The sequence below is a fragment of the Marmota marmota genome, unplaced genomic scaffold (assembly GCF_001458135.2).
Source record: "Marmota marmota marmota unplaced genomic scaffold, marMar, whole genome shotgun sequence".
NCBI classification, from domain to species: Eukaryota; Metazoa; Chordata; class Mammalia; order Rodentia; family Sciuridae; genus Marmota; species Marmota marmota.
Window position 1 is genome coordinate 460,088 of NW_025999871.1, and position 13,961 is coordinate 474,048.

At 36.4% G+C, this 13,961-nt stretch overlaps 1 long non-coding RNA gene across 1 annotated transcript in view; it reads right to left on the minus strand.

The window, feature by feature from the left end:
* LOC125610981 overlaps nucleotides 1-13,349 on the minus strand; it is a 29,976-nt gene extending 16,627 nt beyond the window's left edge. Inside the window, exon 1 of the long non-coding RNA XR_007341099.1 lies at nucleotides 13,296-13,349. This is a non-coding gene — a long non-coding RNA (uncharacterized LOC125610981). The remainder of the gene's footprint in view (nucleotides 1-13,295) is intronic.
* Nucleotides 13,350-13,961: the final 612 nt, after the last annotated feature.

Below are 13,961 nucleotides of genomic sequence, written 5' to 3' on the forward strand. Positions count from 1 at the left end.
ATATGTTAGCAACATACTTAAAATAAAATATTATTTTTTTAAAGAGAGAGAGAGAATTTTTAATATTGTTTTTTAGTTTTCGGTGGACACAACATCTTTATTTTATTTTTATGTGGTGCTGAAGATCAAACCCAGCGCCCCACGCATGCCAGGCAAGCTTACCGCTTGAACCACATCCCCAGCCCAAAACATTGCTTTTAATAGCTGACTAAATTAGATTCCTTTAGTGTACTCAAATTAATATTTTTCCAAAAATATATCTGATATTTTCAATTAAAGGCCATAATTAAAATAAATTCACAGATTTACAAAACATGATTTATGATTAAAAATGAATAATTCACTGTTAGATAGCCACCTTTCTGGAAGTGATTTCTCAGCAGTAGAATGTTTTATAAGTATTTTGGAACATATCTAAAAGTATTATCTCCAACTGATAATTATTTTCTTTTTAAATAAAATATATACACTAAAACCAAAACTTTAAGTATGTTGCTAACATATTTTTTCATAAAACATAAACTTACAAATAAATTCTTACAAATAAGATACAAATATTTTAAAATTAATACATACTTAAGTGGAAAAAATAAGTCCTCAATCTAAGAAAGGGACCAAAAGGTGGGAGGTAGGAGGTGAGAGGCAAGGATGGAGAGGCCAAGTTCTGGGGAGTGATATTGGCCAAATTATATTGTTGTACTTTGTGCACATACAAACATGTAACAACAAATTCCACCATTATGTACAACTATAATGCTCCAATAAAAAATGTGGAAAATATTCCAATGATATTTTTCACAGAAGTAAAAGAAATCCTAAAATTCATATGAAACCAAGTAGCCGACACAATCTTGAACAACAAGAAAGTCTTCCCACAGAACTGTAAAGCATACTTACTACCAACTTCTTATAAAAACAAATAGTTAAATCATCCTTTTTTTTAAAGTATAATAACACTACCAAAAAAAAACCCACAGATGTGCTTGCAAAGTCTACAAGCTTTCTTCCTGCCAGAGCTCTTTTATAAAGTGCATTTGCCTCTTCTGCCATGTGAGGACACAGCTAGAAAGTGCTGGCTCTGAGGAACAGATTCTCACCAGACAAGAGATCTGCTGATCCTTCATCCTGGACTTCCCCACCACCAAAACTGTGAGCAATAAATTATTTTGTCTATGAATTTATCCAGTTCATTTGATAATAGTCTGAATGGACAACTGACATCTCAACAATATTACATCTTCCTATCTACAAGCAGAATTTTTATTGGTATATGTTAATTGTACAGAGTGGTGATTTTCACTGTGGCATATTCACATTACCTAGAACATAATTTGGTCACTTTCACTCTATACTACCTCCCTTTACTCTTCTCTTCTCTCTTCCACTTACCCTCTTCTTCTACCTTCCACTTTCATGATATCTTTTTTTCTTTTTTTCCCTCTAGCTTCCGCACATGAGAGAAAACATACAATACTTGTCTTTTCTGAGTCTGATTTGTTTTTCTTAACATGATGCTATCCAGATCCATCCATTTTTTTCTGCAAATGACCTGATTTCATTCTTTATAGCTGAATAAAACTCCATTGTGTATACATACCACATCTTCTTTATCCAATCATCTGTTGATGACACCTATGCTTGTTCCATAACTTTGCTATTATGAATTGTGCTGCAATAAACATAGGTGTGCATGTATATCTAAAGAATGCAGACTTTAATTCTTTTGGATAAATACAGAGAAGTGGTATAGCTGGATCATATGGTAGATCTGTTTTTAGTTTTTTGAGAAACCTCCATATTGACACCCATAGTGGCTGTACTAATTTAAATTCTCACCAACCAAGTATAAGAGTCTTTTTTCCCCTGCATCCTTGGCCAGCATTTGATGTTATTTATATTCTTGATGACTGTCACTTTGACTGGAGTGAGATGGAATCTCAAAGTAGTTTTGATATACTTTTCCCTGATAGCTATGAATATAGAATATTTCTCTATTTATTTCTGTTGACAGGCAGACATGATGTACTGTGTAAAAGGAGTGGCACTAAGGTGTGGGGGATGGGAACCAGTCTACAGTCTTATGATTAAGTCTGTCTTTTAGTGGCTTCTGGACTGTGAACTTCACATATGCTTCTCAGCAGCCTGTATCCCCTTGGATGAGCCAGAATAGCTAAGTAGGCTAGCATTGAATATTTCCCTTACCCTACAAAAAAGATTGGAGGGAGCTGGAGTTGGGTATTACTCTTCCTCCAGATCAATTAGTCTCTAACAAAAACACATTGGGGTAGGCTCTGGTAATTTTATTTTACTTTTCATTGTCAATTTTATATCACCAAAATAGTCCACTAAAATAAATACACAAAATCTAAACAAAGAAGTGATTGTCATGAACTCTGACGAGGAGTCCCATATTCCCATTTCATGCCCTAGCAATACATAATGACTGCATGGTAGCCTCCAATGTCCTAGTCCCTGGATCTTGTGAATGTTGCATTATTTGTTTAAAAAAAAAGTCTTTTTAAAAAATTTTTAATTTTAATTTTAATTTTTTAAATTTTTATTGTTGGTTGTTCAAAACATTACATAGTTCTTGATATATCATATTTCACATTTTGATTCAAGTGGGTTATGAACTCCCATTTTTACCCCGTATACAGGTTGCAGAATCACATTGGTTACACATCCACTGATTTACATATTGCCATACTAGTGTCTGTTGTGTTCTGCTGCCTTTCCTATCCTCTACTATCCCCCCTCCCCTCCCCTCTTCTCTCTCTCTACCCCATCTACTGTAATTCATTTCGCCCCCTTGTTATTTTTTTTCCCTTTCCCCTCACTTCCTCTTGTANCGAGTAGGATTTTGTCATTTTTTAGTGCTGAGTAATATCTCCATTGTGTATAAATCCCATCTTTTTTATCCATTCAACTATTGAAGGGCATCTAGGTTGATTCCACAGTCTAGCTATTGTGAATTGTGCTGCTATGAACATCAATGTAGCTGTATCCCTATAGTACGCTCTTTTAAGGACTTTGGGGAATAGTCCAAGAAGGGGAATAGCTGGGTCAAATGGTGGTTCCATTCCCAGATTTCCAAGAAATCTCCATACTGCTTTCCAAATTGGCCGCACCAATTTGCAGTCCCACCAGCAATGTACAAGTGTACCCTTTTCCCCACATCCTCGCCAGCACTTGTTGTTGTTTGACTTCATAATGGCTGCCAATCTTACTGGAGTGAGATGGTATCTTAGGGTGGTTTTGATTTGCATTTCTCTGACTGCTAGTGATGGTGAGCATTAAAAAAAGGTCTTTAGATATGTAATTAAATTGAGGATCATAAGAAGAGGAGGAGGTCATTTTGGATTGTCTGGGTGAGCCCTAAATCAATATGGAGGTTTCTCAAAAAGCTGAAAATAGTGGTATAGATCCCACTATATCACTCCTCAGTATTTATCCAAAAGAAATAAATTCATCATGTTTATCACAATCCTGTATGTCCCTTATATCATCATAAGTGATGTACAAGAGAAGAAACACACAGAGAAAAAGATGATCTGAAGGCTAGGTAGATATTAAAGTGATGTGGCTGTAAGCCAAAGAAGCTGCCAAAAGTTAAAAGAGGCAAAGAATGGATTTTCTAGAACCTTGGAAGGAAACAGCCCTGCTGATACCTTGATTTTGAACTTCTGGTCTCCAAACTATGAGACAATACATTTCTGTTGTTTTAACTTGTTGCTTTGCTGGCACTTTGTGACAGCAGCAATAGGAAACTAGTAAAGCTTCCAAGAGGCAAGGCAGTTGGCAGGTCATCCTGTCAGGCTACCTCAGTCCAAAAGTCATTCCCAGAACACTGAATAAAAACTCTGTTTCAGTCTGGTGTGGGAGATCAGAGATAGGCAAGCTGGTGGGTAGCCCGAGGAGGAGACAAGGCCTCCAACCAGGGAGGAGCAACATGCTCTTTCAGCATTCTTGGAGCAACCCTCTGGCAGTATCTCTGTTGTGAATATTATTCAACTTACTGTCAAATCCTTTGGTCGAAATCTGTGCATTAATCAGGATAAGTGAAACTATACTCTGATAACAAAGAACCCTAGTGGATTCTAAAAACAAAGGTTTATTTCATCTTCGTGTCACATGTTTCTAATAGGTTATCTGTGACTTCTTCTGCTCCATGGTTTCTATCTCTAGAAACCAGGCTAAAGAAGTGGTCACCATTTCAATACATCATTTCAACAAGCGTGACAGCAGAAGAAAAGAGCTTTGGCAGATCCTGCATAAGCAATTAAGTGCTCCGAAATTCATTTGTCTGACCCCTTAGTCATCCAACCCCACCCAACAAGGAGGCCAGGGAATGTGATCTGATCATGTGCTCAGAAGGTAGAAAGTTAAAAATATGTTGTAACAGCATAATGATAATATAATTTCTGTGAGTTCAATGCCCCTATGTCCCATTCACTTTTCAGTGATCACTGCTCAGGGCAGGACCTTGCTGAAGTTATGTTTAGTTAATGTTAAAAACTTAAAGAGGGCTGGGGCTGAAGCTCTGTGGGAGATCACTTGCCTTGCACATGTGAGAAACTGGGTTCAATCCTCAGCACCACATACAAATAAATAAAGATATTGTGTCCATCTACAACTAAAAAAATATTTTAAAAAAAACTTAAAGAAAGGAAGGAAGGTGAGAAAAGAAGGAAGGAGAGACATGTAGAAAGTGTTCAAGACAATTTTTTCAAATCAGCATTGAAAATAGAACACAGTAGGAATCCTACAAACACGTGCTGAATGCAGTTGAATTGATTTTCACTCATGTCTCTTCCAATGATTTGTCTAGACTTTGTCAAGCCCATAGAGCCGGGAGTCGGGAGCAAGGTCACAGCTTTGTGGAGCTGATCTGAACTGTCCAAACATAGGGTTGATATGTATGGCCACAGACAAAGATACACATCAGAGAAAACCTCAGTGCTAGGTTCAATGCCAGGGCTGTTCTTTCCTCCCCTTTCCTTGATTAAGGCACACTTTAGGGCTGTGTCCCAATGACCCAGGGCATGCCCAGTCCTGGACACCACTTTCTCTGTTCTGGCAAGCTCTGTCTGAACTGATATCTGAACCTACATATAATCATCCCTTCTGGATGACAACACAACATATAACTTCAATTTTATTTCAGGCTTATCCTTGAATTACTTATGTCTTGTTACATATACATGTCAGAAACTCATTCAAAATGGTTAACAAAAAAAAGTGCAGGTGGTTTCAGATGTGGTCTGATCCAAGGGTCTAGACCAATGCTCTGCTTCTCAGTTTGACTTCCCTCTATGTTAGCCTCATTCTCAGATTGGCTCTCCCTCACTTTGCAGCCTTTACCTATGAGCCTAGGCCAGTGTCAGGAACATAGTAAGGATTCAATAAATACTTGTACAATGATTGATGGTCCTTAGCACTTCAGGTTACATCTTATCAGCTTAGCAACTCCAGGGTTAAAAAAACAAAAAACAAAAAACTGAGATCCAAATTTCTTAGGGTTGATGCTAATTAGTCTGACTTAGGTTTGGGTCATATATTTGTCAGAGTAGGCTAGACTTTGCCATGGTAACACATAAATCCTGAAACGTCAGTGACTGGACATAATAACATTATAAAAACATCAGTGACTGGAAATAATAACCGCTGACATCATTGTCCAGCGTGTTTGGGGGATGGAAGTTTGCTTCAAGTAATCACTAAGATGTCCAGGCTCCTGTCATTTTGTGATCCTACCATCTTCAAGGTGAGGCCTTCAGGATATTATGAAAAGGAAAAGAGAAAATATCATAATTAGTAGAGATTTTTAAGGGACAAGCTTGAAAGTAGCATTCATCGTCTTTGCTCACATTCCTTTGTTGAGAGCTGGCACCAGAGAAGAATTAACTGGTTTGGTAGTCACATCCTATTGCATCTGGAGGCAGGCCATGCGGCCTTCCATAGGCAGTCACTGAGACCAAGAGGTTTCACTGCTGTGATTGGTCAGGCCTGGGTTTCATGCTCACCTCTGAAGTCTGGAGAGTGTATCAGCCCCATCAGACTTCATAGGCTGAGTGTGGAGGGGGCTCCTTCTGTGTAGGAATATCAGGGAACCTGCTATAATTTGCATATGATTTGTCCCATAAAGATTCATATGTGGGAAACTTGGTCTCCAGTGTGGTGATGTTAAGAAGTGATGAAACCTTTAAGAGGTTGGAGGCCCTTCAGTCATTAAGAGAATACCCACTGAAGGATTATAGGGTGCCAATCTCCTTGCTCCTGTTCCAGGGCATCTTGCCATCCACTGTCTTCAGCAGAAGCCAAGCAAAAGAGGTTGCTTTGACTCTCCAAGACTGTGAACTAGATAAACCTTTTCTCTTTATAAGATAACTGTCTAAGCTATTTCATTGTACTAACATAAAGCTGACTCATACAGCGCTTTTCCCAGAAGGAGGAATGGGTGCCAGGCAAGCATATATAACACTAACCACTAATGCTTGGGTGTTGCTTCTTGACTACTCCTTAGCCCCACCCAGGTCCAGCAAATGCTTTCAGAGCTTCTTCATCAAAGTCAGATTGACAACACAGTCCACAATGACTTTGGATTTACTTAATTTGTCCCCCCAAATCTTTTAGACCCCTGTGATATATTAAAATCTAATATAATGATAAGATTCAAGGCTTGTCTTCATAATACAGACTCTGGGCTGATAAGAGTTTTATTAAAAACAAATAAAATGAAAAAGGTACAATCATACATTGCTGGTGGGAATGCAAATTGGTGCAACCATTGTGGAAAGCAGTATAGATATTCCTTAGAAAACATGGACTGGAACCACCATTTGACCCAGCTATCCCACTTCACCGTTTATACCCAAAGGACTTAAAATCAGCATATCACAGTGATGCAGCTACATCAATGTTTAAAGCAGCTCATTTCACAATAGCTAAACTACAGAACCAACCTAAATGCCCTTCAACAGATGAATGGATAAAAAAATTTTATATATATATATATATATATATATATATATATATATATATATGCCTTAAAGAAGAATGAAATTATGGCATTTGCCAGTAAATGAATGAAGCTGGAGAATATTATGCTAAGTAAAATAAGTCAATCCCCAAAAACCAAAAGCCAAATGTTTTCTCTGATATGCAGATGCTAATTCACAGTGGGGGGGGGGTGCTAGGAAAGAATAGAGTTAATTTAGATTAGGTTGAGGGGGCTGAAAGGAGGGGAGGGGGTATAGAGGTAGGAAGGATATTAGAATGAATCAGACATTATTACCCTATGTACATATATAACTATACAACTGGTGTGATTCTATATCATGTACAACCAGAAGAATGAGAAATTATACTCCATTATATGTGATGTATCAAAGTGCATTCCATTGTCATGTATAACTAATTAAAACAAACACAAATTTTTGTAAAAAAAATCAATAAATAAAAGAGAGAGATGTATATATTAAATACCCTTCAAGTAACTGCTAATCCAAAAATCTGAAAAAGGTTCCAAAATCTAAAAATTTTTGAGTGCCAACAGTGATGCTGCAACTGGAAAATTCTACACCTGACCTCATGTGACAGGCTGCAATCTAAACATGGGTACACTCAAAAAATTATATAAAATTACCTTCAGGCTATGTGTATAAGATGCATATGAAATATAAATGGATTTCATGTTTAGACTTAAGTCCCATTCCCAAGATAGATATAGATAAATATTTATTCCAAAATTCAAAATTTGAAACACTTCTGGTCCCAGGCATTTTCAGGTAAGGAATATTCACCCTGTATTTTAATAACTTTTAAAACCGATTGTAGAACTGCTGTCTGCACCACTACTGCCATCGCTGCTGCCTCTGATTCTGCTGTTGCCAGCCTGAGCTCACCTGGAGGTCTTCTTTCTGGGTGCTACTGCCACAGAAGAAACTGCTGCTCTGGATGCAACTGAAGCCAACACTGCTACTAAGCCCCAGAGATCACCTGGAGACAGTGTCCCCACAGCTGCAGTTGTAGCTGCTGCTGCAGCCAACACTACTGCTGACTCGCTGCCTGCTGCCAACAACCATTGCCACTACTGCTGCTACCACAGCCTAGAGGACTGCTTCAGGGGAGACTCCAGGTTTGGCTGCACGAGGCTGCACCCATTATGGGAAACCAGCCAGGGCTGGGGGCCTGGGTGCCAGCAGGTTTACCACCACAAAAGCCTTTGTCTGGGGACTCCATCTGGGACCCGCAGGTTCAGTGTGGAGGTGCCTGCAGGTTTGGAGGAGGCTGGGATCTTCCTGCTGAGAGTGCTGGTTGCCATTGTCTTGCTGCTACATCTCAGGGTTACTCCTTCACATGAGTGTATCCCTGGTGGTCTCTTTGTAAGTAGGAGCAGCATTGAGATCTTGGGACTGCAGCTTGGCTGAGGTATCTGAAGTCCAGATCAGTGGGATGGTAACTGGGTTTTTGAGGGCTGATCTGGGTTTGGTGATCTCAAAAGATGTCAGAGACAGGGCTGAGAAACTGTTGAACATTGACAGAGACAGTTTGACTTCCCAGCAAGACTTATTTTATTTTTTGATTCACTAATCTCTCTACCATATTTGGAGCAGGATTTTTTTGTGCACCATTGTATGGAGGACAATGATATATATGATTGGTGTTTTGCATTTTTGTATTGCATATTGTATTCTTATGTCTTTAAATTTTTCTCTTTGTTCTTATTCTTCCTCTCTCTTGTCTATTTTCTTTCCAACTTTTCTCCAACCAACAGCTAATCTCTGTCAGCTACTCTTCCACTCTTCCTGTGAATTTTTACTTCTAGCTTCTATGAATATTGCATATTACACTACCTCTGTTCTTTCATCCACCATTTGAAATTGTAAATCGTTTTAACAAAATTACTTGAAATTGATCTATTTAAATCATGTATGACTATCATGAAATATATTTGGAAAAATAAGAGACCCAGAATAGCTAAATCAAACCTGTTTATACGATAGATAGTTATTGAACTCATCATTTTGGTTCAGAGCAAGAAAGCAGTAGGTGCCTTAGTGGGAGCTATTAGGTTTAAGGCTATATATTGTGTTCATTGGGTGCTGTTGATATTGGTCTTACCAGTAAAGGCAAAGCACTGGAAACCTTCAGGGACCATATAGGTCTACAGGGTAGAATTTATCCTGCCTTAGATCCATACTTTTAGATGGGAAAACACACTAACAACATGAAAAAACAAACCAAGATGCTTCAACAACAGAACCCACTGATAACACAGTAGAAGCAATGTCCAAGAAGGAGTTTAGATTGTATTTGGTTAAACTGATATGGAAGTAAAGGACAGTATAAGGAGTGAAATCAAAGAAAAAATACAGGAAGTGAAAGACCACTTCAATAAAGAGTTAAAGACTGTGGGGAAAAATAAGCAGAAATCCTCGAAATGAAGGAATCAGTAAAACCAAATTATAAATTAAATAGAAAGCATTACCAACAGATTAGACCACTTGGAAGACAGAACTCCAGACAATGAAGATGAAATATATAACCTTGAAAGTAGAGTTGAACATGTGGAGAAGATGATAAGAAATCATGAGCAGAACATGAATTATGGGATAACATGAAAAGACCAAATTTTAGAGTTATCAGAATAGATGAATGAGCAGAGATACAGACCAAAGGAATGCAAAATCTTTTCAATAATATAATAGCAGAAAATTTCCCAAACCTAAAGAATGGAATGGAAAATCAAATACAAGAGGTTTACAGGACTCCAAAAATACAAAATTACAGAAGACCCACACCAAGATACATTATAATGAGGATGACTAACATGGAGAATAAAGATAAAATCTTAAAGACTATGAGATTAAAAAAAAAAACAAATTATGTATAGGGGGAAACCAATTTGGATCTCAACTGATTTCTCATCCTAGACCCCCAAAGCTAGGAGGTCCTGGAATAATATATTTCAAGCTCTGAAAGAAAATGGATGCCAACCAAGAATTTTATATCCAGCAAAATTAAGTTTCAGATTTGAAAATGAAATTAAAACATTCCATGATAAACAAAAAATGAAAAGAATTCACAACTAGAAAGCCTACACTACAGAGCAATCTCAACAAGATATTCCATAAGGATGAAGTGAAAAAAAAAGTGAAAACCAGCAAAGGTAGGATCTACACTAAAGTGACATTCAACTAATGGGAAACTAAGACAAATAAAAAACAGAAATAAATGAAAATGACAGGGAATACAAATCATATCTCAATAATTACCTTGAGTGTTAACAGCCTAAACTCATCAATCAAAAGACATAGACTGGCAGATTGGATTAAAAGGCAAGACCCAACAATATGCTGTCTTCAAGAGACTTACTTCATGGGCAAAGATATCCACAGGCTGAAGGTGAAAGGATGGGAAAAAAATTATAACTCATATGGATTGTGTAAACAAGCAGAGGTTTTCATTCTTATTTCAGATAAAGTGGATTTCAAACCAAAGTTAATCAGAAGAGACAAAGAGGGACATTTTATAACTCTTAAAGGAAGTATATACAAGCAGGACATAACAATTATAAATATTTATGCCCCCAAACAATGGATCACCTATGTACATCAAACAAACCCTTCTCGATTTCAAGAGTCAAATAGACCACAATAAAATAATATTGGGTGACTTTAACACACCTCTCTCACTACTGGATAGATCTTCCAAACAAAAACTAAATCGAACTCAATAATACAATCAATAACTTAGACTTAACAGACATCTATCTATCTTTCTATCTATATAATATTTCATCCATCAATGAGCAAATATACTTTCTTCTCAGCAGCACTTGGCTCCTTCTCTAAAATAGACCATATCTTATGCCACAAAACAACTCTTAGTAAATATAAAAAACAGGTATAATACCCTGCATTCTATCACACCACAATGGAATGAAATTAGAAATCAACGATAAAATAAAAAATAGAAGATACTGCAACAAATGGAGACTAAATAATACACAATTGAATGATGAATGGATAATAGAAGAAATCAAGGATGAAATAAAATAATTCTTAGAGATAAATGAGAATACTGATACAACATATCAAAATCCCTGGAACACTATGAAGGCAATACTAAGAGGAAAGTTTATTTCATTGAGTGCATTCATTAAAAGAATAAAGACCTCTACATCTCAAAGCCCTAGAAAGAGAAAAACAAATCAACACCAAAAGCAGAAGACAGGAAATAATTAAAATCAGAACTGAAGTTGATAAAATTGAAACAAAAGAAACAATTGAAAAAATTGACAAAACAAAAAGTTGGTTTTTGAAAAAATAAACAAAATAGATAAACCCCTTGCCATGCTAATGAAGATAAAAAGAGAGAAAACTCAAATTACTGAATATAAGATAAAGAAGGAAATATCACAACAAACATATCTGAAATATAGAATATGATTAGAAACTATTTTGAAAATTTATACTCTAGTAAAATAGAAAATATTGAAGACATGGACAAATTTCTAAAGACATATGACCTACCCAAACAGAATGAGGAAGTCATACATGATTTAAATAGATCAATTTCAAGTAATGAAATAGAAAACGCCATCAAAACCCTACCAACCAAGAAAAGCCCAGGACCAGATGGATTCTCAGCTAAGTTCTACAAGACTTTCAAAGAAGAATTACACCAATACTACTCAAAGTATTCCATGAAATTGAAAACTTACTCTATGAGGCTAATATCACCCTGAAACCAAAATCAGTCAAAGACACATCAAGGAAAGAAAATTTCAGACCAATATCCCTGATGGACATAGATGCAACACTTCTCAATAAAATTCTGGAAAATTGCATACAAAAATGTATTTAAAAGATAGTGCACCATAATCAAGTGGGATTCATCCCAGGGATGCAGGGTTGGTTCAACATACAGAAATCAATAAATATAATACATCATATAAATAGACTTAAAAACAAGAATCATATGATCATCTCAATAGATGCAGAAAAAGCATTTGACAAAATATAGCACACCTTCATGTTCAAAACACTAGAAAAACTAGGGATATTGGGAACATACCTCAACATTGTAAAAGCTATATAAGGCCAGCATCATTCTAAAAGGAGAAAAATCAAAAGCTTTCCTGCTAAACACTGGAACAAGACAAGGATGTCCTCTTTTACCACTTCTATTCAACATCATCCTTGAAACTCTAGCCAAGCAATTAGACAAAAGAAAGAATTTAAAGAGCTACACATAGGTAAAGAAGAACTCAAACTATCACTATTGGCTGATGACATGATTCTATATCTAGAAGATCAAAAAATTTCACCAGAAAACTTCTAAAACTAATAAATGAATTCAGCAAAGCAGCAGGATATAAAATCAACACCCATAAATCAAATGCATTCCTATACATCAGCGATGAATCCACTGAAAGAGAAATCAGGAAAACTACTTTATTCACAATAACCTCAAAAAAAAACACAAAAAAACCTGGGAATCAATCTAACAAAAGAGGTGAAAGACCTCTACAATGAAAACTACAGAACACTAAAGAAAGAAATTGAACAAAACCTCAGAAGATGGAAAGATCTCCCATGCTCCTGGATAGGCAGAATTAATATTGTCAACATGGCCATACTACCAAAAGTGTTATTCAGATTTAATGCAATTCTTATTAAAATCCCAATGACATTCTTCATAGAAATAGGAAAAAGCAATCATGAAATATATTTGGAAAAATAAGAGACCCAGAATAGCTAAATCAAACCTTAGCAAGAAAAGTGAAGCAGGAGGCATCACAATACCAGACTTAAACTATACTACAGAGCTATAGTAACAAAAACATCATGGTGTTGGCACCAAAATAGACTTGTGGATCAGTGGTACAGAATAGAGGACACCGAGACTAACCACATAAATATGGTTATATTATACTAGACCAAGGTGCTAAAAACATTTACTAGAGAAAAAAATAACCTATTCAACAAATGGTCCTGGCAAAACTGGAAATCCATATGTAGCAAAATGAAATTAAACCTCTATCTCTCACCCTGCACAAAAATCAACTTAAAGTACATCAAAGACTTAGGCACTAAAACAGAGACCCTGCGCCTAACAGAAGAAAAAATAGGCCCAAATCTTCACCATGTTGGCCTAGGATCTGACTTCCTTAACAAGACTCCTAAAGTGCAAGAAGTAAAATCAAGAATTAATAAATGGGCTGGATTCAAATTAAAAAGCTTTTTCTTAGCAAAGGAAACAATTAATAAAGTGAGGAGATAGCCTACAGATTGGAAGAAAATCTTCACTACATGCACCTCCAATGAAGCATTAATCTCATAGGAAATATATAAAGAACTCAAAAACACACCGAAAAAAAAAAAAAGACATAGCTAGGCTATGGAACCAACCTTAACCCAATCAATAAATGGGCTAAGGAACTGAACAGACACTTCACAGAAGAAAAAATACAATTGATCAACAAATAAAATAAAAAAGTGTCAACATCTTTAGCAATTAGAGAAATACATCAAAACTACTAAGATTTCATCTCACTCCTGTGAAAATGGCAATCATCAAGAATACAGGCAACAATAAATGTTGGCAAGGATGTGGTAAAAAAAGTACATTCACACATTGCTGGTGGGACTGCAAATTTGTGCAACCACTATTGAAAGCAGTATGTAGATTCCTCAGAAAATTGATAATGGAACCACCATTTGACCCAGCTATCCCACTCCTTTGTCTACACCCAAAGGACTTAAAATCAGCATATTATAGTCACACAGCCACATCAATGTTTGTAGCAGCTCAATAGCTAGACTATGGAACCAACCTAGGTGTCCCTCAATAGATGAATGGATAAAGAAAATGTGGTATATATACTCAATGGAATATTACTCAGCTTTAAAGAAGAGTAAAATTATGTCATTTGACAGTAAATGGTTGGAGTT